The 23,753-nt window shown below is 39.6% G+C and overlaps 1 long non-coding RNA gene across 1 annotated transcript in view; it reads right to left on the bottom strand.

Moving 5' to 3' along the window:
• Nucleotides 1–23,753, bottom strand: part of LOC311517136 — a 56,540-nt gene that overhangs the window by 10,316 nt on the left and 22,471 nt on the right. Inside the window, exon 2 of the long non-coding RNA XR_014710611.1 lies at nucleotides 813–863. This is a non-coding gene — a long non-coding RNA (uncharacterized lncRNA). The remainder of the gene's footprint in view (nucleotides 1–812; nucleotides 864–23,753) is intronic.

Genomic DNA, 23,753 nt, shown 5'->3' with positions numbered 1-23,753 from the left:
AAATGGAAACAGCAGCAAAGGTTATTTTCCCTCCCAGTGCCGTGCTGTTGTCACTGCTCATGCCACATCTGTGCTTTTGAAGGGAAATGTCATAACATTGCTAATCAATAAGAAGAGTGACAGGACCATTTGTCAAGAACGAGCCAGCGCTGCAGCTGTTCTAGTCATCCTCTCCCTCTGTTCTGCAATGAGAGACCGAGGGAAAGGTCTGATTATTTGCCTCAGGCAGCACCAGTGCTCTTGTGGACAGCCGCTGTGTGAAAATAGCAACCATCAGCTTGCTAATGTTCTGCACAAGGCTGCAGCAGTTGGACTGATGGAGAAGGCAAGAGCTTGGCAGGAAGGATAGGGTTTCTAACAATGGGATGTAAAAGACACTAGACACCCTGCAAAGGAGAAACGATCCTCAGTGTCGGAGAAGTCTTGACCTTTAATCCCCAGATCACTGTTGCATATGCATTTCTTTTGAGCTGCAGATGTTCCTTGCTGGTCCACTGGTTTGGAGGACAAGCAGTTGATCTTTAAGAGAAGAAGGCTGGCTCAGAGAGAACTTAATGAAGACTTAGATTTTAATTGGAATGTAAAGGTTAAACAACCAGTATAGCACAGGATGGATCTATGAATTCCTGCAGCTGCTCTGCCTACAGTAGCTGCTGAGAGCTAATGTAAATGCTGATGGGTCCCGCTCTTTTGAGCAATGAGAGCAGTCATGCATTTAGTGGGTTGTTTGCACAGGTGACAACACTGAGCTGCCCTTTCCCACCCCATCAAAATATTTTTTTAAATTAGGAAATCTATCTTAATCTACTCACCTATATGTTTCACAGTTGCAGATTATGCTCCGTAATTTCCCAGAGACATCTCTAGAAAAAAAAATCAATGTAGTTTAATAGGTACAAGGAAGCAAGTTCTGTTATGACACAGAAAGGTTAGTCTTTAAACACTGAAAACATGGGTTTGGCCCTGAATATACTTTTTACAGGGGAAGGTAAATCCCACGTAACACCACTGAAGGGTGCCTTTTCTGTGCTTTCTTTAAAATTTAAAGCAGATTTCAAATAGTTCCTAACAAAATATTGCATGTGTCCTCAGAAACCTGTGCATAATTATAGCAATAGTAGCTCTGTGTAGGGTGCTGTAGAATCAAACAAACAATATTTTTACAAGGAAGTATTAAGCCCTTTACAAATACCATTACCAAAATGTAAGTAGACCATGGATCCCATAAGGATACTGCATGTAAACATCCAGGGTGAAATGGTTCAGTGTCCCTTTTAGGTAAACAGAGGGAACAGATCTTCAGCTGGAGTAACTTGTCAGAGCTCCATTAACATCCGTAGGGCACTGTACACCAGCTGAGGATCTGTCCCAGGGTCAGATTCTCTGCTCTGCCCACCTAACATGGCAGAGTCGGGGGGCTGCCATGGAGTTGGTTACAGCTCTTGATTCACTGCCCCAGTCCAAAAGACCACAGGTCCTTATTGTGCTCTGATGCTGTCTTACTGTGTCACATTAGACAAGCCACTCACCTTCCTGTTTCTGAAATGGGGTTAGCACTACTTTGTCCACCTACCTCATAGGGGTGTTGTGAGGATTAATTAAAAGTTTTAATTAAATGTTATAAAAGCTAAGTATTGTCTCCTATTTCCCCATATTGTCAACACGTTGCAAATCTTCAGATTAGCTCTGTGGATTCTAATTTGGCTGTCCAATCAATAGGAGTCTTAAATTAAAAGCTGAGCTATCTGATGGGCCAAATGTGATGAGCTGATTTTTAAAAAAAAGCATTGATTTTCACAAATAATACATATTCCTACTGCAACGCATACTCCATTCTGCCATTGGGCTGCATTGCCCCCTTTGCTCTTTTATGGTTCTAGTTCAGCAAAACATACACGACACACAGACCTTGGTGAAGATGAATGGACTGCTGAACTGAGGCCTATATCAGTGGTCCAAGTGTTTAATATTTTTGTAATGATTTTGTTCATCTTTAATAAAATATTAGTAACTTAAAAAGATTTCATTGAGTTTTTTACCCAGAGGTAAGGTATTACTGGTTTCAGCAGGTATTCCCTGCTCAACATTTACCTGCCAATAAAAAAGTCCAAAAGGAAACTTTTTAACTGCATTCCCCTGTAATAGAGACAAGGTGAGGGAGTTTATATCTTTTATCAGACCAATTTCTCTTGGTGGAAGAGACAAGCTTTTTTGCTACACAGAGCTCTTCTTCAAATCTGGGAAAGTTAACCAGAGCATCACAGCTAAATACAAAATACATATTCCCCTGTAATATGCATCTGGAGAAAACAGAAGTCAGAAACTGAAAGTGCATTCATTTATATGTGTAACTCAGAATTTGTTCTATTAAAATCAATAGTTACACCGATATTAGGGTGACCAGATAGCAAGTGTAAAAAATTGGGATGGGCGTGGGGAGTAATAGGTGCCTATACAGGAAAAAGCCCCCAAAATTGGGGCTGTCCCTATAAAATTGGGACATCTGGTCACCCTAGCTGGTATAAATCAGGCCTCTGGGGTGAAATTCTGGCCTACTGAAATCAGCAGGAGTTTTACCACTGACTTACTTCACTGAAGTCAGGATTTTGCACTAGAGAGAAAGATAATCAGAAGGCTTGATCCTGATCTCACTTACACTGTAACTTACACCTCTGTAACGCCACTGACTTTAATGGACTTGTTCTTGACTTAAGTCGGAAAGCAGAATCAGGCTGAATATATTCTAAAATGGAAAACTTAAGTTAAAAATACGACCTAATTTCTCTTACAGAAATTTTGGAATTTGCTCACTTCACCCTGACTAGGGCTATAAATGTTGTGTTATGGAACAAGAAGGATATGCTTTGTGGATTTTAAATTTTACTAAAAGAAGAATAAACCATTAAACACAACCATTAGTACACAATGAAGCTTAGTAAAAAATTAGAGCATGCAGCCTATTGTATATTATGAGACTTAAGCTCATTTGGCTTGGTGATGGTTTTTGAATGGGTTCTCTCTCTCTTGGCTTAAAGATCTCACTTGTGTCCGCTGATTTAAGATGGTCACTTGGGAACTTTTTATTTTCCATTGAACCACTGCTGTTCCCTCATGACCAAAACAGTATAGAGTACCAAGCGAAACCTTGGTTTAGATGTCTGAGCCCTTCTGTTTAGTTGACATTGAAGATACATGTGTCCAAGGAAAGGTAAAGAAACATATTTGTTTCTTAAAACTGGGAGTTCATTCAGTAAATTTGCACACAAGAAAGTTTCTGAGGTTGAACAAAATGTACGCCGCTTGCTGGAAAAGGATTTCTTGTGCTATTATAAACCTCAATTGTTATTTCTTTATAAAGACATTTGATTTTCATTCATTTGTTTTTGAAGCTAAGATTACTATGCACTACTGAGGTTTTCTAAAGGGCCCACTGCGGAAGGGAAATTTGCCCTGGGGTAGGTAGGATATATAATCAAAGGAACTGAACAAACAGAATGTGTACATGCCCTACTGAGTAACCATGGGATCTTATTGTTGTCTCCCCTTCCACTTCTATCAGTGTGTCATGCTAAAGCAAGACCGTATGCTCTTCTGGGCAGAGCGAGTCCATGTGTTATCTTGCTTTGCGAGCTACCTGGCACACTTCAGAGTACTTGAAAAATAACAAAAAAATATATAGTAAATCTAGAACAAAAATAAAAACAAAAGAAAAGCAGAGGCTGAATCTTATGGGAGACAATAGGATTCCCACAGTGATCACTCTCCTCAACACCCCTGTGGAAATGTGTTTGTAGGTCTGTGGCTTTCCCTTTTCGTGTGCTACTTAGTGAAAAACGATGGCAACTATGGTCGTCCTCACTGAAGACCAAACTGTTCTGAATACAGCGGGCTAACCTCAGTGAGGTGCTGAACCCAGGGATAAGCAACTCTTCCAGCACACAGCAATCTGTAGAACTCCTCTGGTATACACTGTGGTGCTGACACTGTCCCATGGCCAAGAAGTGTGGGTTTGAGCGAGATCAGAGGGGTGGCTTCCAGACGACCTTCAGAAATAGTTATGTAAAGTATATAAAACACTGAGCTATTGATAGAATTCTGGAGGAAATACCTCTATGCAACTAGTATGAAAAGTAATTGGAGAAATAAAAAAGAAAAAGAACAAATTAAAAAGATTGCAGAAACACCTATAAGGAAAAGTGCTAAGAATCTTGGTAATAAAAAGGTAGGCAAGCAAACAGCATGAGTATTTTTTGCCGTATTTTTTGCCTGCCGTAGTTTTTTTGTAGGCGTAGAAGGCATACTCTAGCAAATTATTCTATCACTTGTTTGCTGGTTGCCTCCTAAGAGCAGGACAGAACCCAGTGGTGTGGGGTGCTCTGCACCTTTCGAGGAGACACTGAGCATCTCTCAGGTTTGGAGTCCTTGCCAGTGCTACACTGAGAAGAGCAACTCATCTAAGGCATGCAGAGGAGAGGGTGAAAGATGGACTAGCAACACACTTGTATCCATTTGCAATAGCCTCGACTGATTTGTGGACTAGCGGAAATATTTGACCATCCGCTACACAGCGTAAAGGAAAGCAAACTTGTGCAAATATTGGCTGGCAGTCAGTGAATGACTTAGTGTCTCCTCCCATCAAAGGGAAAAATGCAGTACCTCTGCAAAGTCCATCTCACAGAGTTATAAGAGTAATTACGCTCTCTCCCACCCTGCAGGTTTTTTAATGAGAGTGGACTAATTAGTCCTAAATACTGCTGGAACCTAATTAAACAGGCTAAGGCAGGTTTGGAATCTACTTTACTGAACATGGTGTTTAAGATTAAAGAACCAAATTTCCAGCCTATTTGTAGTTAATCTTAGATTCCCTATAGCCTCATCTACAATCTGAAATGACACCTGCTTGGCTTATTTTCTTTCTTTTGAACTGGCAGGCATGTTGTTCTTATAAACCAAAAAATAATAAATCTATTTCTCTGCCAGAAATTACTCACAGGCTAATACACCTTATTATACACACTATATTCTTTTACATCTAGAGTCTGGGCGGAGGTTGTTGTGGCTGTCTCCTTTCATCACTTTCATATTAATGAATTGAGGAATTCCTATTCCTAAAAGGCCCCCACTCTTTTTTAACAGCAGATTAGCCATGACGGGAGCTTCGCTAAGGAGTGATGGCAACCTACAAGAGCTTTTTCACATGCTTGGTTAGGCAGATGAACCTGCCAGAGGGTTTGATCCTGCAAGGTGCTGAGTGCTCTGGCTCTGGTCTAGCAAAACACTTAAGCATGTGCTTGACTTTAAGTATCTGAGTAATTGACTTCAGTGGGACTACATGAGCCCATGGTGAATGCAGCTTTGGAGCCTATGTAATTTTCTGAAATGCTAAAGAAAATCTTTTACTTCTTCCTTTTCTTTCATTCTACCTAACAAAATCCCCATTCACTAACCAGCTGCTTGTTGTGCTGGCAAGGACCAGACTGTACATCTTCATCCCCCGAATCTTGAATATGCCTCTGATTTGGAAACACTGCCGCACTGTCTCTCGTCTTGAGGTTCTTTCTTTTTGTTTATTCTTTTGTCTTTCGCTGCTGGCCTTTTAGGGTTGGCTCTCAGATTTGCAGAAACAATGCACAGGCACACTAGAGTGCCTGTAAATCAAGTATAACCCTCACCCTGCCACAGTGTAGCACTCTGCAGCATATGCTGCAAAAATATACAGCGCACAGTAATAGAGAGGAGGAGGAAAATCCTGACACAGCCGTTAAAACACCATGTGGCTGACAAGAGCAATCTGTTCTGTTCTGAGGAGTCAGCTGGTTTGGAAGCAATGGAACTGATGACCTCAAGTCATTACTTTAGTGAGACTGTGCCTGGATCTCCCTTCATCAAATTAACATTGCACTAAAATGCATGAAACACGTTAGTGTCTTCACACCTCCATTTCATGAACAGTCAAAACTCCAGAAGATGGCATCTTGCTGCAATGTTGCTATGAGAAGGCGGCAGAATAACAGATGGATAATAGACATATATAGCACATTTCTCTGTCATATCTATCCATTTTCTGGATGCTCTCTAGAACTATGTTTAGTTTTTATTTGTTTTCCCTAACATTTTACTGTAAACTTGTCCTTGCTTGAGTAAAAATGATTTGTAAAGAAAGGGTCATCTTTCCAAACTTAATCTGAATAGTTATGGCACTGCCTGACCAGTGAAGGGATGACATGTTTCAGGGAGAGATCACACTGTTCAAGGTGAGTTATCATATCATGCTTGCTTCCCAAATGCTACAACAAACAGCAGCCATTTACTGAGTGAAGGAAACATTAACATTGGATGTGCTTTCCATCTCGTTATGTTTTCACAACATGATATATGTGGCAGGTGAGTTACTCTAATTTGTTGACTGAGATAACATTTAGGTTAAATAAATGTGACTGGTTGGTTTGGGGTATTTTCAGCTTCATGAAGTGGGCAATCAAGCTTTATGCTAAGAACTGCAGGGACTTGTGCATTCTGGTAAACAAGCCTTTTGCAGGGTGAGAGTTTTAGCCTCTCTGTGACTTTGTCTGCACTGGTGACTCTGGGAGAATCTCCAGTGGTAGCAGCAGAGAGTACATTAGTAATTACCAGTCACCAGGGTTACCACCACAGCATCTAGCCTCATGGACAAAGGTCAGGGAAGTCCCCTCAGCCCTGTCCACCTACTGCAAAGTTGTATACCATGCAGAAAATTCACCTGTCCTCTGATTCTTTAAGCACAGCATATCATACCTCTCAGGGGGCCAAGGCCCAAATGCAGGATGCAATATGTAAATAATTCTCCACAATAAAGTGGTGGAACTCATTTATATGGAACATAGTGAACTCTGGGACTTAAGATGAATGATGGCCCTTGAATTGAGGGAAAGGTATGGAATTTACATAATGTCTCCACGTAAGTTCCTGTTGCTGTTTGCATTCAGCAGCTGTCAGTGATTTGTTGCCTCTGAAGCCTTCATCTGTTAATATGCAGTAGAACAGTGTTTCCATATTCAGGTACACCTGAATTGGATAGGCTGGGCTGAATACTTGAGCATATTTCTACATATTATCATTAGGTATGTGGATTTTAAAGGTGTAACTGATGTTAGGGAAGGGTTACTCTTGTGTTTTTAGTTGGCATCTTTTTGGAGTTGTCTATTTAAATGTTACACAGATTGTATTTTGCACAATGGCCTCTGGCTAATGCTATAACAATAAATTTTAAAACTTCATACTGCAGTGTGTGTGTGTGTGTGTGTGTGTGTGTGTATTGTGCTGTTTGCACCTCACTGAGGACCCTTTCTGGTGGTGATGGGACAGTCCAGCATAGACTGGTTGCTCTTCATGGATTCTGAGTCCTGTTTACAGGATTCTGTCAGCCAAGTTCTGAGATAGTCTACATTGTAGTGGTATCCATTCTGCTTTTCAAACAGCCTTTAGATAATGAGTCTAGAAGAGGAGTTGGAGGAGCTAAATGGGATTTTAATGATATTTTGTCTGACAGGATTACATTGGGGAACATGGATTATGAAGTCTAGCTGACTGAATTGTGTACTCCTATCTTGTATCAGCGTCTGCACCCTTCCACCCTATAGCTGCTGAGGCAACTCACTGAAGCAAAGCTCTCTTGGGAAAAACAGTGGCAGAATGCAACTCTGCTCACAGCATCCCTGTGAAACAACAGGTATTATCCCCACTTCACATACAGAAAAACAGGCGCAGACAACTTAGGTAATTTCCCCAAGATCCCACAGCATGTCTCTTGCAAAATCAGGAAGAGAACTCCTATTTGACTACAAGTCTTACCCACATGATCACTCGGGGTATAAGAAAATATAATATTGCCTGGCAGCTCTGTTTTATTAAAAATGGACCCTATGTTTGAAGCTGCTTTCCTGTGTGGCCTGGAAGCTGGGGGTCATTCCACAGATTCTTCTTGTGACACCATTTTGGCCCCCACTTGGTTTGAGCATTGGTCTGCTAAATCCAGGGTTGTGAGATCAATCCTTGAGGGGGTGATTTAGGGATCTGGGGCAAAAATTGGGGATTGGTCCTGCTTTGAGCAGGGGGTTGGACTAGATGACCTCCTGAGGTCCCTTCCAACGTTGATATTCTATGATTGTCCAAATGTCTAGATTAACCCCATGACATAGGCCTCTCATGAGGCGAGGAGAGAGGCTTATAGATGGTTTGGTGGATGTCTACCTATGCAGTGGAGGCTCCTCAAGGTAGGAATTGCCTCCCTGATCTTGATTCAGACACACTCATTATGCTCTTTGTGTGTTGCTGCAAGCGGCTCTGTGTGCACCTTCACATAACACTTAGACCATAAGGAGGGCTAGATAAACACCTAGCTAGAAACCCTTTTTATCTACTCATTTTCAGCTATTACCAGCTTCTAGTGCACCCCTATACCCTTTACTGCCTGAGACACCTTTACTAGGCCACCACACATGCGGACAAGCTCTTTAAAAAAAAAAAATCTCAGCTATATAAATCTACTTGAGAACAGACCTTCCAGCTATTTAGGTTATACAGGCTCAGTGTCTATTCTGCCCATGGGTTTAGGACAAAATAACCTCATCCTCTCTAAGCATAGGGAGCTGTTTGTCTTTATTCAAATAGTCTCCCTGGTACAGAATATCCCTCTGAAAAACACCAGCACTATGTTTCTGGGCCAGGCATCAGAATGAATAATCACCCCCTTTCTAGCACAGCATATTCAAACACTGGCTGTAGGACAAAGTCCAGCTACCTGTTCTTACAATATAATCTATCTCCTAATAGCGCCTCTGCCTCAGCCCCTCTCTTATAACTGCTCCCTAACAAGCCCCAGCTGGAGTTGATTGGCAACCTGCACAGCTTCTTCCTACTGCAATTTTTAATCCCTGAGTTGCCTGATTAATTGTGGGCCATGTTTACATCATCACACATCCTACCTAAACTAATCTTGTGTTTATAACCAGATCTTTACATTCTAGGGAAAGGCAGAGGTCAGATGGCTTGAGGAGGGCTATGTTAGCAGGCCTTTGGTCTTTAGAAGAACTGAAGTTCTGATTTGATCTTCCTTGATCTAATTTCTTTGCTCATTTGCAGTTAAAGCCTCAAACACACTCAGAGTTGCAGGAACCCAGCATGGGCCTTATGTTGTCTTCTCTACTAAAGATAGTGGATGACCCAGGCTCATGCAAGGTCTGATCTCTGCACTTTACAGAGTACTAATTCAATCAGAGAGTGGGGCAGGGGGAAAGATGGAGTAAACACAGGACTATATAGTGTAAGTGAACAGGACATAGAGGATAATAAATGTTATAAAATAATCCTGGGTAGCAGAGATATTGCCAATGCAGCTGATAGGCATGAAAACCAACATAAAAATGACATACAAGCCCTATTTTACTCCTGCCTTTGGGAGTAAATGGGTCACTGAAACCTCCCCCAAGTGTCTCAAATGTCAAATGTTTGGACATTGGACCCTTTGCTGATAATCCTGCCCTTCAATAAAAGTTTCCTGGTGTGAAAAAATTGATTTACTCGTTATTAAAATCCTATGCTACTATTACAGGGTAAGTTTTCATTTGTGTCAGCCCTGCCCCTTCGAATATAAACTCCTTGGGATGGTATCTTGTTTCTTTGGAAATCACCATTCACACCTCTGCACACATGAATAATAATAAGAAATAATCTTGACTTCCATCGTGGTATTGCTCTTTGTACTACTAGAGTGTGGCACGTTATTACTGAGGACTGCATAGAAAAATAAACAAATACAAACAATTTGTGATGATGTTATACTGCACAAAGTACCCACACCAAAATCTTCTGGGAATTTCCTGGCCTCTGACAATACTCAGGGGATTTTCAGCTCCTCTGTGTAACCTCCAGTTTTCAGGCTGTGTATTTGATGATTGATGTTACAGGGAGTGCTCTATAAAAAAGAGAGATCTGTATATATGTAGATCAATAGTTAACAGATAAGGTGCCAGTAAATGGTTCTCAAGAATATGCAGCATTGTTCCTGGATTTTGTGGGACCAATAAAATTTCTTGTTGCTGTGCACTGCAAATGGCTTCTTGTGTGTAGCTCTATATATTCAGCTGTAACAACTGAGCTGTGTACAGCATAAGGAACCATGTGAAAGCAGAACCCTTCTTCCTTCCATTTATGCTTGCTTTTAGGTTTGTTGATTCAGTAATAGGAGAATAGGATACAGTGTAAGGCCCTGACCAAAAGCTCACTGAAGTCAAGGAGAGAGATTCTCCTTCACTTTAATGGACATTGGATCAAGGCCTAGATCTGAGCAATTTACTAGTACGTTGTAGCAATGAGAAAATGGAAAATGCCATGCCTCTCTGTTAATTAAGGAGTAAATTCATTTTCCTTAGATCCAGCAAAAAGATTTTAAACCCTGGAAGTTTTGTTTATAGAAAATCCTATTCTTTAGTTTGCAGCAGTAGTTATTAACTATTATTATTATTTATTATTGTATCATTATTTTTAATTTATTATTATTTAATTTATTAATTCTGGGCCTGGACCAACTCCCACAGAAGACAAGGGAAATTTTGCTATAGACTTCGATGGGTCTTACGTTTGCAAATAAGCTAGTGTCCCAACTGTGTCACTTCTGAGAACTATTTAAAATTATAGCATACATCCAACTGTTTGATACAGTTTAAAATACAATAATAAAATAGTGAGCAATCCCAAAGACTGATGGACACTATTCACTATTACATTAACAATTAATTTTGAAATCAGAAAGAATAAAGTTGGGCCAGAAACAATGGTTAGATAAGCAGAGAGCGTCACACTGCAAATAAATAAATAAATAAAATGTGGGGGTTTAGTCTCTAAGACTTCTGGGGAAGGTTCAGGATTACCCCTGTGCTGAGCAGCAGTGAGTGTCTTAAAGTTCCTCCAAAGCAAAGTTTCTTTTCCCCTGAAGGAAATAAAGAAGTAGACAAAAGGCACTCTTGAACCATTAGATCAATGTCCAGCTCTGGCCATGGTTTGAAATAGGAAAGTATGCAGCACTACTAACCTTTAAAAGACCCTTCTTTAAAGAATTGCAAATATATCAGGGTGAGGATGGATGTGGTGTGGATGTTGTGGGGTGCATTTGGTAGTGGGATAGAATAAAATGACTGATATAAAAAGATTAGAAAATACTTATGGAACTAAAGATAATAATGGAAAAATGATTAGGACATTGCAAAAAGAAAATGTTACATACCAATTTCAAAAGGAAAAGCAATTCCCACCTTGTTAAACTGGGTTTATAACTTATTATCTCTGTTGCTAGGTTTGCAAAAATATATATACACACTTTAAATCCCTTGGTATTCATTGTCTTCCATGCTTAATGAAAATTTAAAAGACTATATAAAAGACTATGAATAGGGATATTCATATATTTCTCTTTCTGTTTTTTTAATCTCATTCTATACTGGTGAATTGTATTATTAGAATATTTGATTTGATTTTTTTTTCAGCCAGCGTAATACTTACATTTCAAATCAAGTTTGGGAAACACTTCCTGATCTCTCTTTGGAGTTCATTCAAAGACAATATTCAAATTGTCATCTCATTTCTTCCTTGAAAGAGAATCCATCGAGTTCATTTGAGCAGAGGAAGCTAGCGTACTGAGGGACATTCCTCTATGGTAAGTACTACAGTGCAGAGGATGGAAGTTCCATTTTGTGAAGGATTTTGAGATTGTGAAATCTGGTTTTGTTCCAACTTGGAACAAAAACTAAAAAATTTTAAATTCTTAGCAAAGGAAATTTGAGGAAAAAAATTGCTTAGGCCCGATCAAAATATTTTTATTTGATTTTGACTTTTAAAAAAAGGTTTGTATTATATTATGTCCCAGATCCACTTGAGCACACACTCTTGGTCACTCACCAGACTGCTGTGAGAGGACCCATTTCACAGGATCTTGTGTGTGTTAAGCCTCTGGAGTCTGAACTGAGTTCAGGTGTCCCTAGGCACAGTCTGAGAGCTGTGACCCCTGTTACAAGTGCTGACTCCTCAGACTTCCCCATAGCTTAAACATACCCACTTTCATCACTCCAGCTGCGTGGGTGTTCTGGGCCCACAGATTAACTCTTCAAGTGCCCATGATAGGTGTCAGACATGACATACAGACAAACTTTACACAGGATTCTAAAACACCATCTTCTCTTTCTTAATAGCACAAGAAATACAGATGTGTATACAATAATGATAAAATCTACATACATTTTCCTCCCTCAGTTTCCTCGCCACTCTGGAACTTTCTCTGGGCTGAGGTTCTCTGGGGGTATCAAGGACCCTTCTGCTGCAGCTCATGGCTTGACTTTTGAACTTCTCTGTCCAGGTCAGCTTGCTTTCACTGACCTCAGTTGGACCCACAACAAAACTACTCCCCCTACTGATACAAAAATATGACCAACTCTTCTCCTTTGCTCCTGCCCAAAAGCTTCCTATGTGGGTCTATAAGTTCCTCAAGTTTATATGTCTCATCACCCACCACTAACAACTGCATCCTTGGCCCTGCTGCTGGTAATTTTTCATTCTCCAAACCCCAACATATGTAGACAAGCTGGAGGAAGTGACTTCTCCCAGCTCTAGCCAACCTCCTTAGAATACCTATTGACTGGCCAGAGTATAGTCATTAAGGTTAACTACCCTCCCTTGTATCTAGTCTGGGAAAGGTGTGCTTACAGGCTTTTCAGCTATAGTGGATACACACAAACATAGAGGCATTCCATGATATAGCAATTTTTGTAAGAACAATTTCACAGTATCAACCAGAATTCATAAGTTGTACAGATATCGCAAATTGTCACATTTTATAATATATAATATTATACAAAATCTAAAAAATTATAAACAAATATTAATTATACACTTATAGAGTTTGTGGATGATATCAAGCTGGGATGGGTTGCAAGGGCTTTGGAGGATAGGATTAAAATTCAAAATGATCTGGACAAACTGGAGAAATGGTCTGAAGTAAATAGGATGAAAATCAATAAAGACAAATGCAAAGAACTACATTTAGGAAGGAACAATCAGTTGCACACATACGAAATGGGAAATGACTGCCTAGGAAGGAGTACTGCGGAAAGGGACCTGGGGGTCATAGTGGACCACAAGCTAAATATGAGTAAACAGTGTAACGCCATTGCAAAAAAAAACCAAACATCATTCTGCGATGTATTAGCAGGAGTGTTGTAAGCAAGACACAAAAAGCAATTCTTCCACTCTACTCTGCACTTATTAGCCCTAAACTGGAGTATTGTGCCCAGTTCTGGGCATCACATTTCAAGAAAGATGTGGACAAACTGGAGAAAGTCCAGAGAAGAGCAACAAAAGTTATTAAAGGTCTAAAAAACATGACCTATGAGGGAAGATTGAAAAAACTGGGTTTGTTTAGTCTGGAGAAGAGAAGGCTAAGAGGGGATATGATAGTTTTCAAATACATAAAAGGTTGTTACAAGGAGGAGAGAGAAAAATTGTTCTTCTTAACCCCTGAGTATAGGACAAGAAGCAACAGGGTTTAAATTGCAGCAAGGCTGGTTTAGGTTGGACATTAGGAAAAACTTCCTAACTGTCAAGGTAGTTAAGCACTGGAATAAATTGCCTAGGGAGGTTGTGGAATCTCCATCATTGGAGATTTTTAAGAGCAGGTTAGGCAAATACCTGTCAGGAATGGTCAGATTCTAGATAATATTTAGTCCTGCCATGAGTGCAGGGGACTGGATTAGATGACCTTTCACGGGGCCTTCCAGTCCTATGATTCTATGATTTAAAAACAAAAAACCTGAAACATTTTGGCCTGAAAATGTCAAAGTATGACGTTTTTAGAGTCTCTGAATCCTTCTCTCCCGCCATTTTCTTCCAAAATTAAATTCTAGTGAAATCAACCTGATTTCACAAAGCATTGCCACTTTAATGGACCTGCATATTCTGGTGTAATATAATTCTGTGGAAGTTTCTCTGACCAGCTCTAGTTGTGGCTCTGAGAGCCATAGCCACACAGGGGTACAAACATGCACCGCATGAGAAGCAGTTGTTGGAAGCATTCTGCATGAAGGGTGAGGAGGTAGCGGAGTGTTTTTAAGGGGAAGGTCTAAAGAATTGAACAGAAAAACATATAGGTTTTAGATCATTCTCTATGGGGTAGCAGAAAAGTCTATTGCTTCTATAGAATTCTGTTGGGCAGTTAAAGAAACCTATAGTAAGGGGATTGTTGTGTGTCCAGCTTCCGATTGACTGCTACAAAATCATGTCAAATGAACAGTGAGTCTTACTGGTTTAAAACTTGCTCCTGCTCTGGCCCCAATCTAGCAAAACACTTATGCTCATGCTTAACATATGTCCTGTGACTATTCCCATTGCGAGCTTAATCACATGATCGGTTCAATAGGACTTTTCCACAAAAGGTGGTCCTGGGAAACATATCTGGGGAACATACTCTGAGGCAGTGACTATTACAACCTTGAAAGAGGCCATCTTGTGGAGAGAAGGCCCCAGTGAAGTCTTGTAGCTCTTAGCAGATACAGAGGGAAGGTACATATGGCTATGCTTCCACCCGAGATCTTCTGCCAGTGCTAGCAGCAGGAGTCATTAGGATTCAGCCTGCCCCATATATGCAAAGGAGGAAGATTTTGCTGTGTTCTTCTTGTGTGAGCAATTAGAACCTAACTCTAAGCCATTCTTGGATTATGCTTTATTTTCTTCAAAAGAATGTCATATAGTAAAATGGACCCTTGTATTAAGTAATACATTTCATTTACTATTCTGCTTTTACTCACAGAGCTCTTAAAAAGCAAATATTTAGCTCGAGGTACATTTTAACAAGGTCTTTCCTCTCTTAATTGTTCAGCATTTATTACATTTTGATCCAACATGTATTTTTCCATTGCCCCAAACTCTGTACCAGGAAATCATGGACAGTACAGACAAAATCAAGGACCAAGAGACAGAAATCAGAAACAGTTTCTGCAATTAATAATAAAGACTCCAAAAGCCTGGTTTTGATCTGGAAAGCATTTGCAAGGCAAGGAGATTTTTTGATGTAATATCAGAGTTAGCTAAACGTAGATTCTTTTAATAATGCACGAGTCACAAAATCCACTCTAATCAAATAATGCAAGTTAACATTCAGTGATGCCAGCAGTGAAAATAAAAATATATGGTCTTATTCTCCATTGCCCTCATTGTGAGTAGCCATTTACACCCAGGCAATGTGGGTATAAAATGCTAACAAATCAGAATGTTCGCATTTTGCATTCACTTTGCACTGGCGAAAATGACTATGCATGGAGTAGGGCAATGAAGAATCAGGTCCATAGTAATTTTTCGGAGTGGGAAGGAAGAGTATTCAAAGACAGGGAGCATTGCTGTCATAACTAACTACTATAGCATTCTCAGCAGAAATTATATAAGGTCAAATCCTGCTCCCCTTGACATCCATGTTCATAAAATCAGGGGGCAAGAAAACAACATCAGTGTTAGTTTCTGGAATGAAGTACTAAAGACTCCAATACTCTTTTTAACCTGACTTCAAATGGCCACGTCGCAGGATCAGACCCGTTCTATTTAAACATTCAAGAAATAGCACATCGTATTACCAGTGTCTTCTTGCCTGTTAGAACGGAATGGCAACATAAAATCTATGAGAAATATTTTGTTAACGGGCTGATTCCAAACCCAGCTGCTTCAATTGGCTTGAGACATTTTCAGTGTTTGAAATTAATAATTTGAAAGCGATGCTCTGTCTGCTCAGAATGACTTTAGCCTGTCTTCAGGAGTAAGAGAAACTGCTAAAAACAGCAGTTGCTACATCAAAGAAGGTCTCATTAAGTGGGATTGTGATGCTCAAGCACAGGTGCTAGTGTCACTGAATCTATTTTATAACTACTTAACTGCAGAAATAATGACACAGCATAAGGTGGGAGTGAACATTAACACTGATCTTTATTCTGCTTGATGGTCTCAATCTCTGTTAGATTTTCCCTTTGTTTCACATTTGGTGCAATATACTGCATCAAAACCTGAGAGCCAAAATTAAGATCAGCTACCGTAACATGCGTAAAATGTAAAAGACGTATTTTTCTGACAAGAACAGGTTTCAGATCATGAATATTAGCAAACAGTTATGGAGAATCAAGTAAATTTGGAAATCTCGCCGTCTCTCGGGTAAAGTCTCCATTTGAAAAATACCATGGGAAAACTTTTTTTCTTCTAAATCTTAATTTAGAAGGTAACATGTTGGAGAGAATGCCCTACATTTTACTTTATGCACATACAGTAGCTCTTCAGCACTACACTGTATTAAAGGCATTATCTTATTATGAGACGTGTATAGCAAATGCATAAGTGAAGAAAAAGATATTCACAAAGGTTATGGGAAGAAGACCTAAAAGGCTCACACTGAATTTCAGACCTACATCAAACACTGCAAGCAATAGAAAGTTTTCTATGCATATTTCACAAACAGCTTGTGGCTCCAGTTTTCCAGTGCCCTAGGTTACATTTTAATCCAAAGGCATAACACTCTCACTGTTTAAATAGATGATCAATCAGAGAGGCCATTCTTGGGTTCACTTACACTCAACATAGCCATGGTCAACCATTCAGTACCTTTGACCTGACCTTTGAACAGTAAAATGCAAAGACAGCAACAGCTGGGTTTAGAAAAAAAAGCCCATAACAAAAAGCCTGGAGAAACATTTTCATAACAATAGGAACTGTTTCATAAAATGTTGACTACAAGTTGGAAGTAGATATTGGAACTATTACAAGATGAAACTGCTTCTGGGATTAGTTAAATTCAGGAAAAGTTTAAAAAAACTCATCAGAGGAAAATACATATCCCCTACTGAAAGCAAAGCCTTGAAGGGGTTAATTTATAGTCATGAAAGAATGATTAGGTTAATAACAAAGGCATGTAATAGATACTGTCTTTTTTGTTAATACTTTGCAAAGGCATTTGCCTTTGCCATATTTAGAGGCAGTGTTCTTGATATGAGATTGAAAATACTACATGCATGCAGCACATATAAATATGGAGGTAATTCAATCACACACATGCTAGCCAGCTTTTATTAAAGCAGCACTTTGAAATGAATGTGACTTGTAGATCTGGCATGTGTTTGTTATTTTGTGTGGTTTTCTGGTAGTATTGTGATTAAAATACCTATTTGCCAATTGCCTCATTTGTCTTGGTTCATCCGATTACAAGATTAAATTACAGATTTCAAACCCTTTAAGAGCACTTATACATAAATCACTTTTTTTCCTCTCTGAGATTGCATCAATTCCCAAGTGTGAATAAAGTTTAAATTTATTTCATGGGAAAATAATCAAGATCCACATCCAATTAATATGCTCAAATAAAATGCTTTGAAAATTGTATATTGGAAGTCCTCAGTCATATGGGCCTTTGTTCATTTGTATGTGGAAACTGCTGCATCTTTGTGTATGTGACAGGTTTCAGAGTAACAATTGTGTTAGTCTGTATTCGCAAAAAGAAAAGGAGTACTTGTGGCACCTTAGAGACTAACCAATTTATTTGAGCATAAGCTTTAGTGAGCCACGAAAGCTTATGCTCAAATAAATTGGTTAGTCTCTAAGGTGCCACAAGTACTCCTTTTCTTTTTGTGTATGTGGTAATTTTATTCACTTCCTGACATACATTTCCTGCAAAGAAAACAATCAATCCTATAAACAGTTAAACTACCAAAGCACTGAAAATCCATGTCCAAAACTGCATAGACCCTATAAAAGAAGAATTCACCATACTCAGAGGACGGTATTAAAGAGCATATTTCTTGTGAACCTGAAGCATGCATTTGACTTCCGCAAGATTTCTTATCCCATGGAAGTCTATTGTATATCAGAGGTCGATAGAAGAGAAACCCCAAAAAGAAGGAAGTAGAATAAAAAAAAGCAGGTGTATGACAAAGGAAATATTAATTTAAGATTTTACACTGTGGCACTCCAAGAGTTTTGCAAAAGGAAAGGAACTTATATATCTGTCAAGGACCAGCTTAGAAATGTATGATAGTCAACTGTGTATGTTTTACGTTGGTATATAAAATTATATTTTATTTAAACAAAGGAATATTTATTTCTTGCAATGATGTAATGTATATTTATCTCTAAAACAGTCATTATGTACATGAAATATAGTTTACACTATATTTTGAGGGCTCATTTTCATAAGCCTAGCCTATACCATTGTGTTCAAAATTTGCTATGTGCCCAATTTCTGAGATACACTTATTTTGCATCAAAGTTTCAGCATGAGCCAAACACAGATTTGCATGTGTAAATTGTACTTCTGCATGCAAATCAGGTAATTGGACTTCTCAATACTAAATCTGCATATGCAAATATAATCTGTACAGATAATTCCAAGCTTTTGCATGTGTGGAAGGCTGGGAATATAAAAGTGCCTGCATAGAAACTTGCTCACACAAAATTGTGGATGCAGTATTAGATGCCACTTTTGAACATTTGCCGTTTTCCCCTGAACAATCATTAATCACTATTATCACTGTGATATATTTTTTTATGATGAATCAGCTCAATATTTTAAAGGATTTCATTTTAGTCTGGCTACTGCATGGTGCACAAAGGGGGGGTTAATGTAAGGAGTCTTCCCCACTGTGTTCTTGCAGTGACCTAGCAAGTAATGACACTGTTCTCTCCTGGTGCCCCTGTGGGTATCCAAGGAAGGTGGGGAGGAGTGAAATGGAGGTCAGCTGTAGGGTGACCAGACATCCCGATATTAGGGGCTTTGTCTTATATAGACAACTATATCTGTCCCCCCGGGAAAAAAAAGTGTCCCAGTTTTTCACACTTGCTATCTGGTCACCCTAGGTAGCTGCAACCCCGCCACTCCTATGTACTGGTCAGCAGAGACTGTCAGGTGCGCCAGTGGAGCCTTTGAAAGGTTGGAGCAGCAGGAACACGCCACTTGTGTGCCAGGGAGCCTTGGGTGGTGGATCTCTGCAATGGCCCCTCACTCAAGGCTGTGCTTCTCAGGCACAACTGAGCCCTTTATAGCTGTCTCATACAACTGATGCATCTGCACAGCATGTGTATAGTCTATACACAAAGCCAAATTGTGCCTTTGAAGTACAGAGCTGCACGGGGAGAGTGAGGAAGCACAATCCCTCCCAGGTCTCCATGATGCACAGCGGAAGTGTATCCACACATAAGGGGGTGCACTGTGCACTCCCCTACACTGCCAGCCAGCTCTGCACCCCTACTCCCTTGCCATGGCCTCCCTGACACCTTTGAGGTTGCTAGTGCCACAGCAATCACAGTAGAGAGCACTCCTGATACGTCACCCAGCTACCAGCCACAGGTTGGGATATGTCCAACAAGTGGATAACGTTTCCTTCTGAATGCAGTGTGCAGTTTACAGCAAAAGTCACAGGCACAAGATAAGGAGCAAAACACTTGACACTCAAGCAGAGTAGGATAAAGATAGATCTCCTCTGGGGGTCTGGTTCTGAATCTCTAAAGTCCAGAGTCTATGATAACCCTGTCCAAACACGCCTTTCTGGACAAAAATAAATGCTAACAACTTTACACACAGGTGGTCTTTTCTAAATGCCTATCAGCTCTCAAAGGGAAAGGATTAGGAATCTGGTGGCTGTGGTGAATTAACACACTGACCTCTTCTCTTTAGAGGCCGCTGATGTTTGAAGACAGCTCAGTTCTTGAATGAAATAACTTTGGGTGGTCTAGGTCCACTTACTAGGGAATATTTTCAGTTATGATGAAAATAGGGGCATAACACATGGACATAAAAAATGAATCTGATCTCACTACAAAGCAAATAGATGCCCTTAGGCCAAAACTGAGGTGCATTAACAAGCTTGCACCAACCAAAAGAGGTTAGTAAATACTTGTGAGCTCTATTTGGATTAATAAAGGTTGCCATAAACGACGCTATTGATTTAATGCAATCCAAAAATGCGTAGTGTGATAGAATAAGAGATTAGTGTCCTTCCATCTGCTGAAAGTAATTTTCAAGTGTAGATATTTTGTCAACATTTGAGACTGAAACTCACTGACTAATTCTGGGAGTATCATGATTTTAAACAGAATCAGCGATGAGGATGGTACTTTGTGTTTGCACTTGCCAAGGCCTCTTTGCCCCCAGTCATTTCAGTACCACTGAATTGTAAAGGGTAGGAGAAAATATATTATGCATGAAATTCCTTGCTTTCAATTTCCCACACCTAGCTCCTTCAGAGAAAAAGAGAATATCCAGTAGTTTAGAAAACAACATTTTCAACGTACAACTCGATCTTTGTGAGCTCAAACATTATCTTTCCATACGCCCAGATTTTCTGGGATCCTTCCCTTTTTTCTCTAGTCATAATATGTCTGCAAATCAGTGGCCTTTGCTCGATAGCTTTACATTAGGGTTCATTTAAAGGACAAATTGTGTAGGAACTGAACAGTGGAGAGCCTTTCCCTGTTTTTTAACCCGCTTTGAGACACTCCACGGCAGTTTGTAAGCTGTGAGGTTATTAGATTGTTGCCATGGGCTTTGAAAGAGGGAGGTCTTGACAGCAGGAGGTGGGCTGGCCTTGTACCATTTGGGAAGGTAATCCTGAAAATCTTGTTTAATATCACTGTACATATTATTCCGTTATCACCCTACATTTTGTCCACTTGTATATGAAGTCAACATACAATATTAGCCTAACATTAACATGCACACAAACACTTTAAGCGATTGCAAATTTGAAGTCAAATTTCTTGGCGAAAGTAGAACTCATTACATTGGTATATAAAAAACGGTATAGGCTCAGGAACTTTATATCCATGTTCTTACCATGTCTGTTTTTATTTGGCTGTATACACACAGAACTGTCCTGCTTGGGTTGACCTCTGTATCATTTGTACTATTTGTCTTGCAGGTTGGGAATTTTCGGAGCAAAAAAAAAAAAAAAAAGGTAAGTGGCCTTGATTAACAAGCGTCTAGTGTGCATATAAATGGTTATTCCAGCAGTAATGAGAAAGGACATAGGGAAACTGGTTGGAGACACAGTTTCTGACAATTGAACTGTTACTAATACCAGTGTTACAAAATTCCTTTTCCTGGCAGGTGCGGGACGGATTTCTCCACATGTTTCGAACCCTGATATTTTTAACAAAATTACTTAGCACTGCATTTGTAGCAAACTATAACGAGTTCTGTTGCCACTTTACACCCAAATCTCCCATTAGCTTTATTGTGAGTTTCAAACAATGGAAGAGCTACCAAACCAAAGCCACTTATTATTGCTATTTATTAGAGCTGGTCAAAAAATGGGGGGGGGGGGGGAAATTGAGAAAATGTGAAAAAAATTATTCCTGTTTTTCACCAAAATATTTCCAAATTGGAAGTGTTTTGGCTAGCTCTATTATTTACATTATATTACATTATGGTTGCATTTACAGGGCCCAACCAAGGTTGTATGAGAAGTTGCACGTACACATAGCAAAAGATAGTCACTCCCCTTTAGCGCTTGCAATTGACATGGATATATCAAACAAAGGGTGGGAGAAAGGAACTTTCCCCAACTAGAGATGAGGCATGGGGAGGTTAAGTGACTTGCTCAAGATCACACAGGAAGTCTGTGACAGAGCCAGGAACTGAACTAGTGTGAGAAACTTGGTAATAGTCCTGCACTCCATCTCTCTTATTTGGGACACACAAAGGTGTCGGGTCCAGGCACTTTACGCCTTCCCCAAAATGGCATGACCATGTGCTGGGGGCTACAGTCTAGCCCGTAGTGATGAGCAGAGTGTGTGTGCAAAGTTTTCATATATTGTCTACAGACATAACCTTAAGAAAAATGTCAATGCAAAAATGCTTTTGTTTTTTGCAATATTTATCTTTGTTTCCTATTTTAAATTCATAGAAATCTTGTCAGAGAGAATGTCTAAAATACATATGTAGAGGGTGATATAGGCTTGGGCCTTATTAGCCATTTCCACATAGGCAGTGTGAACTCTGCCAAAAGACTGTCTGAAGATGGTGTGACTCAGATTTACAGATAATCCAACATTTTTTCAAAAAGATATTTTACTGAGTTTAGATACCAGTGAATTATCCCACATCCTTTCATAAGTGATATAGCACTCTCCTCTCTTTCCTGCACTCACACACACAGACTGACACACACTGCATATATCCTCCTCCCCCCATTTTCCAGCATAATGCTAATTTAGAGGACAGTTGTGCAAGTATTTTGGAGTGTGTGGGAAGGGAAGTCTTTTATTAAATTGTTTTAATAAATTGTTAAATTTATTAAATAGCTATGTCATCAAAGGAATGCCATAAATATGTGATAAACTATATGTATGTATATATTAAATTGACAACCTGTATCAAACAGTCTGACCGGGTAACAGGGATTCTGTCCTGGGAGATTATTTCATTATGATCACACACAGAGGCACTTATTAGACACATCATCCTCTTTCCCAACAACACACTGTTGAAAAGAGGGAAAAAGTTAAGAAATCTTTAGTATTCTTTGTAGTGGCGCCTACGGAAAAATTGAGGTCTTTCTCAGAAATGCCAGCCATTCAGAAGAAAGATGATGATTTGATTTCTTGATGAGTGCCAAATATTGAAGACTTTAAAACTTGGCACTGATTAGAAAAAATGATGTTATTCTGACTTGTCAGCATTTCAGAGCTGAACCATATCTTCCTTAGTAGCACTCCTTTCCAATGTCCTGCCCCCACAGACTCATATCTTTCATTATAGGTCAACAGACTCATGTCTTTCATTATGGAGCTGACTGACATTTTTTAGCTCTACGGCATTGCTACTTCGGTTCTAATTTTCCTCCAGCCACAATTAATTTCACAGGCCTCTTACAAAGTAGCTGTAAATAATTTCTAATTAAACACGTTTTCAATATTTGCTTTATACTATCGACACGTCCATTTGAAATGCTACACAATGACAACACTGCTTTGGGGGAAGCTGCACAATACATGCTTCAGCAAGTGCAGAATTTGTTGCGAAATAGACACAGTGGATCTCAGCCTCAAAGAATTAAAAATCTGTGATTTTTTTGGTTATAAATATTTTGGATCCAAGGAGGAGGAACCATCACATTTCCTAAAGAAGTTTTCCCTCCTGCCTATAAGTTTGAATTAAAAAAAAAAAATCACAACTCTCTCAGAAACATGTCACTCCATGTAGGAAGGCTTGGTTCCAATGATTTGAGTGGATTTACGCTGTGGATGAATTTGGTGCAATACGACAGCTTGTGTGTTTATTTGGGCTTTTAAAGCACACAGGTTCTGTATTACACTGGAGTATATCCAGGATATGACCATTGAATTGAGAGGCGGTTCTATCGGCACTATCCATAAGGCTTTACAAAATAAACAACAAATTCAGCTGCCTGGGATAAGAACATATATTTCTACCGCCTACAAATAGAAAAGGTGGGCGTGTATTTTTGGGCAAGCACATCTCTAATGACTGATTCACCTGTCTCCAGAATGGCCAGCTATTTTGTATAGCTAGGTAGATAAATGTACATCTTACTGAGAAATATGGTAATGCTTCAGGCACCTGCGCTCTGAACAGGACAGTATGCACTTAAATGGAGTGCGCCATCTGGAACATCTGGACTGGTACAGTAGAACAATTGTTCCATTTTGGTAAGCCAACCTGAGGTGAGCTTTTAATGTGGGCTAAT

The sequence above is a fragment of the Lepidochelys olivacea genome (genome assembly GCF_965140295.1).
Source record: "Lepidochelys olivacea isolate rLepOli2 genome assembly, chromosome: 2".
NCBI classification, from domain to species: Eukaryota; Metazoa; Chordata; order Testudines; family Cheloniidae; genus Lepidochelys; species Lepidochelys olivacea.
This window is presented reverse-complemented; position numbering and strand designations above follow the sequence as displayed.